Raw genomic sequence first — 6,000 nt, forward strand, 5'->3', positions numbered from 1 at the left:
ATAAATGAAATTATTAAATAAGTAGAAACCTTTCTTAGTCGTTTTTCAAATGTTTTCTAGATGGCGCTTGCCGCTCAAAACTTTTACAATCTCTAAAAATGTCTATTGAAAACTTAAATTTGATTTTCAATCGAGAGAAAATAAGATAAAAAAATCTGTACTAATTATAAATGCAAAAGTAACTTTGTCTTTTTGTCTGTCTGTTGCGCTTTCACAACTAAACCACTGAACCGATTTTGATGAAATATTTAGCTTAAACCTCAAGGATGGCAAATATGTTTCTCAAACATTTTGCTTACACTGTATTCCAAGCCAAGCCTATTCTATATAGCCTATAGATTTTTACCGGGTAAAACTAAAAACACAAAGCTTTTATTGAAATAAAAATAATACATATAGGTACTCTTGGTTTCATTGTAGGGCTATTCTATTGTGACATGTATTAGACCGCAACATTTTTTTTGTAGTTTTTAATTCTAGCGCACCTTGACCTTGAGCTAACCAAAACTAAATTATCTATAGTACCACTAATCACTAAACCACATAGCACTGCAGCCTTTAAGTATACGTACATTAGTGTAGTTTGGCATTCACGTGATTAACGTCCTTTTGGTTATTCAAAGTTAAAGTATACGCAAATGCGTATTCTTTCGTATTTGTCACACTCTATCAAGTTTAGAGATAGGTATCATTAGTTATTAAAAACATAAAATAAGTGCCTACAACATCATTAGACTGCTTTTTTGCAGATCTGCTTTTTCTATAGAAGCCATTCAGAAATTAAATTGATGATACTAAATTATTATAGTCCAGTTATTATATACATTTGGAAATGTAAATGAACCGAGAAGGTTGATTTTTGAATATGTTCTCCGTTCATTTACATTTCTCGGCCTGTTTTTTATGTATAATGTCTGGACTATTACGCAGAATAAACTTTAAGGTACAACGTAGATAATAGTAGTAGTAAATAAATCATGCCATCTCTCAGACGAACTGTTCCCGACGCTCATTCGACTATATTACTGTCTGTCCCACGTTACTCAGTAAGCTTAGTGAAACTATAGGGTGGCAATTATAACTCACTCGTAAGTCGTAATTTTCGCCGTCTGATAGTAGTAGACCAATTAAATAATTATTCACAGCAAAGTGTCTGTTTTAAATTTTAATAACTTTAGTATTTTCTTTTTAATATAATGTTTTTAATAAACAGCTGTTACCTAACATAAATGTATGTTGTTATTTTAATTTTTAAAATATTTTTCTATTTCATTACTTGAAATTATAGTACCTATAATTTGAAGTAATTATTATTAAATTATAATTATACTGGTATATAAGGGTATACCCATAAAAAAAGTTATTATAGCCTTATACTTCACAGTCCACACATGGTCAGATTTATGTAACCACTAGCAAATGAATACAAAATAATACGTTTCGGATCAATAGTTTATTAATAATAATAATTCGATCTTACTGTAATTACATCACACTACCACAAAATTTATTATGATATATGTAAATAAAACTATGTTCAGGCACTTTATATAAAAAATTAAAAAGACATTCGTATAGTAAAATGTGTAGTATGAGTAATGAATAAGAAGTAAAATGTAAAAGGTATCAAAATATACTTACGTTCCGTAAAACAGCGACGAAACAATGCTGTAATTTCATTTAAGCCCCGTTGTTAGAAATCTTTGTAAAGCTTTTGAAATGATTGAATTTTTACGCAAGCATTTCCATTCTCATTACTTTTATGTAGCGGTATGTATTTTCATTGTAATGTTTTCTTGGAATTGTGTTTTTTGAAGAACAATGTAATTATACACGTGGATAGTTTAGAAGCAAAACTTAATAGAACTTTACGTGTAGCAACAAAGGAGTACATAGACTGATGGATAGATTATCTTATAAAATATAAAACAAATGTAATAAAGAAAAGAAACTATAGATTTGTTTGTGGCATGAAGTACTTCTTAGTATAAAGTAATGTTTTTTTTTTACTAGAACTTTTATACAGTTATATTCTATCCCGACCGTATTCGACAGTGACTGGAATCTGACTATTAAGAACTTGTGTGGTGTGTTCTCAAGTGACTGACATAGCCAAGTTTTGCATCGCAAGTACGACCACATTCACTGTAGGTCAGCACCCCTCCGACATCGTTATAATGTATGGCCACAGGTGGTCGGGCCTTGAGCTCGTCCCGTTTGGCATCGAGCTTTTCTTTCCGTTTCTTCTCAGAAGCAAAGATCTTAGTGCTCACGCTATTCCTCCAAAGTTGCCCGTCGGCTGCCAGTGTTACCCATAAATGTGACGGTTTCAGTTCACACACATAAAAAAGTTGTTAATTTTTAATTTTTCGGTTATTTTATTTACCTAGGTAGATATACTTTATTAAATGAAAGAAATTTCATGGTAAAATCAATGGACTTAAATTAGGCATTCTTTGCCTGCAATTTTTTTTCATTGTTCCTATCTTTTATTTCTTAGTTGCATGAATTTGTTACTACCGAAAAAATATATTTTAATTTCACTTTTCAACTGTTTAATATAAATTTATATAAATGCATGACTGCAGTATTACTTAATTTTAACTTAATTACTAATTCCTATACGATTTTGTTTATCTGGACGGTTTTGTTTATCTAAATTCTAATGCTATCGAACAAATTACCAACGATGCTTGCGCTAACGAAGATTCTAAGAAGTACATTTTATATAAACATTTTTCTTATATATGTACAATTAAAAGCACTGACTTAAACTAAAAAAATAACTTAAAGATACTTTGAAATGTTGCAGTCAACATTTCAACAGGAAACGTTATTAAGACTTTCTGCACTAAATCGAAGAGGCAATTTTCCTGCAGCCGCAGGGTAGATTAAGTAATTATTAATCGTCGCCGGTCCCTGTTGCAATCTCGTCTTCACCGACCAGACGATAAAAAACCATACCTAGTACTAATTAATACTGCGGCTCGGGTGCACTTTAATTTTGCACGTCCAAAAGCTTTTGTTCATAGCTATCCGTTCACGAGGATTACTTTGCCTCTCTTTAGAGAAATTTTAATGTATTGGAAAGATATTCAGTTTGCAGTTATTGTTTTTGTTGCAGTCTACACTATGGCTGTGAGCTACTTATTATGGCACTTTGTTGCCTCATAAATAATAAGGCGAATATTTTATAAAATAATATAAATATAATTTTATTACGAATTCAGTAAACATATGCAATTCAACTCATACAAATGTATACTCTTCATAATTTGGGCGCCAAATGTAGCTGAGTGACTTGCAGTTTACAATGAAATGAATATCAATACAAAATCTGTCATAGGTTTCTTCAATCTTCAATCCTTTGAATAAACGCGAAGTTTCACGGGAGACACACTAGCATAAGTTTAAACAAGAACTTTTCTTAATTTAAAAACAAAAGAAAATATAGATTAAAGAATCATAACTTTTTTTCAATATTTTAAATACATGTAATTAATATATATATATATAAAAGCGAAATCACTGATTAATCACGAAATGTCGGAAAATATAACACCTACAAACTTGAAATTTGGCAGGTAGATTCCTTACAAAATGTAGACATCCGTTAAGAAGCTAGCTAAACGCTACGGATTTTCCGAAACACTACCCCTACATGGGTAAAACAGGACTTGGAAATTTGTTTTTTATAAATTTCGCGCGGATAAAGCCACAGTTTCAGCTAATATATATATATATATAAATATACATTTCAAAAATTTCTTAGATTTAGTTTGATAATACTAAAAAATTATTATGTACTAATATCAAGGGCTAGATGAACTGCACAAGTGCACAAGTGCGAATACACGAGTGTACACTATTAACTCACTCATAATTTGAGTTGCCGACACGACCGGATAGAAACTGGACGCAGAACCGACGATTTTATATTCTATCTAAGGACTATAGTCCAGTCCAGTCCAGTCCAGGATATTAATAAAATTGTAATTTTATTAATATCCTATATAACTCTGATTTGCTATAGAACAGTTATTAACATAAAAATCCAGTAACCAAATATCTCGGGATATTTCAAGTTGTAGCCACTAAATCAATGAGTCACTAAATAAATATACATACATTTATTATTTAATACAGAAATAATATTTTGTTTCTATCTTGCTTGAAAATAAATTATGTTAATAGTGATATATATATATACGCAATGTGGTTTCCTCAACGAAAATATTATTTCAGATTTCACCAATTTTTTTAAATGTTATAGTTTTTGTAACCTTTGCCTCGACTCAATTCCAAATTTAGAACTGTGTATATGATGCTTACCTTTGGTTTATAATAAACAACTGCAGGATATTTGATAGGTGAGAGATTATTAATTAATTGAAATTATAAGCTTTTGTACATAGACTGCGAGAGAATGAACACCGATGCTGTAGTCTTGCTGAATAGTGCATCGTTAGGGATAATCCGATTCGGGAATTGGAGCATTCGAGTATCCGAGCATTCGGGCATTAGGGCATTCGGCATTCAGTCGTTCGTCCCGCGCAGTTCAGCAATGCGAGTCCAGGAATTTGAATGCAAATTGAAAATGCCATTAGATCAGCAAACATCTGCCTCCCGATCAAACGATGCAATTGTGCGCTCGTGACCGAGAAATCATTATAATTTGTGAATACGGTGGCGTTGACAATTTGGCTTCTAATAGATCAATTATTATTTAACATTTAAATGACTCGCAATCAAATGCCGTTTAAATAAAATTTTCAGTTTGCAGTTGCATATGGAGTGTGCTTAACAACTCCTCGCAGTTTAAGCGGACTTTTTATACTTGACTTGAGTTTTCTTCCATTTTCTCACTCATTCCAGAGAACAACTAAGTATGCTCTTATTGCTCTTACTGTTTTGTTATTAGTTTCAATACTTACAAGCTACCGGGACCGGCTTCGGCTTTCGACGTTTACGAATACGATAGATAATATATATAACACTATTGCTTTACGCGCACACTAGCAAAGCTCCTCTGTCGGTATCATTTTATATCTTCAACAATAATTATCATCGTATTTCCGACAATTCATACAATACATTAATTAATACACCAAATAATACAATAATTTAAGTTGATTAGTGAAAATTCGTTCTTTTGAATTTATTGCTTTCAGACAGGCATACCCGACGGAAGGACATTATTATACAATATTTTATGATATCACTAGTTTTATCACGATGACATTTTTTTATTATAGAATAAAAACAATGTCATCGAGATATATAGATCTATATCTATTTGATGTTAGTTTTGCTTATTGCCAACCTTTTTGTATTTAATTTATAGACCAATTGCGAAATATCTAAAAAAATGATCCTTACAGTATTCGCATATGATCTACAACATCTGATATCGCACCTTGGTGATAAGCAACAATAACATTTCATCCTTTCGGACAATCGGTTGTTATCATCGGACGGCCAAATGTAGCGCGCACTCATTAGTCAAATCAAATAGCGCGCGTTTCCTTTTACACTCCTGTTACTTCTCATGAAATGATTCCCACGGATTGCTCGAAAGATGTTTGATTGAAATTATATTAGATTTAAGTTTTTGCCTAAGCCTGTTTATAAGCGACTCTCTGCACAAGACACACTACATATTTTATAGACAAAATGTGATTACATTTGTTGTGAATAAAATGCATACTTTATTTACAAAAAAAAACTTAATGTTTGTAGGTACCTTATTCTAGAGAGGTCTATTACACATTAAAAGTAATAAAGGCCTATTATTTCACCACTGGTTCATATTTTATTTTATTTTTATGCCTTTTTCGTCGTGAAAACATTAACTGGACTCCATTTTAGCTACACAGCCATTACCAAGCAGTTTATTCTCATCTAATTACGTTCCTGTCTCGTTAATGACAAAAAAAAAATACATCGATTGCAGAAAAATATGCGCAGAATTTTTATTTTTAACTTTCATAATTTAAACAT

Source organism: Vanessa atalanta, chromosome 8 (genome assembly GCF_905147765.1).
Source record: "Vanessa atalanta chromosome 8, ilVanAtal1.2, whole genome shotgun sequence".
NCBI classification, from domain to species: Eukaryota; Metazoa; Arthropoda; class Insecta; order Lepidoptera; family Nymphalidae; genus Vanessa; species Vanessa atalanta.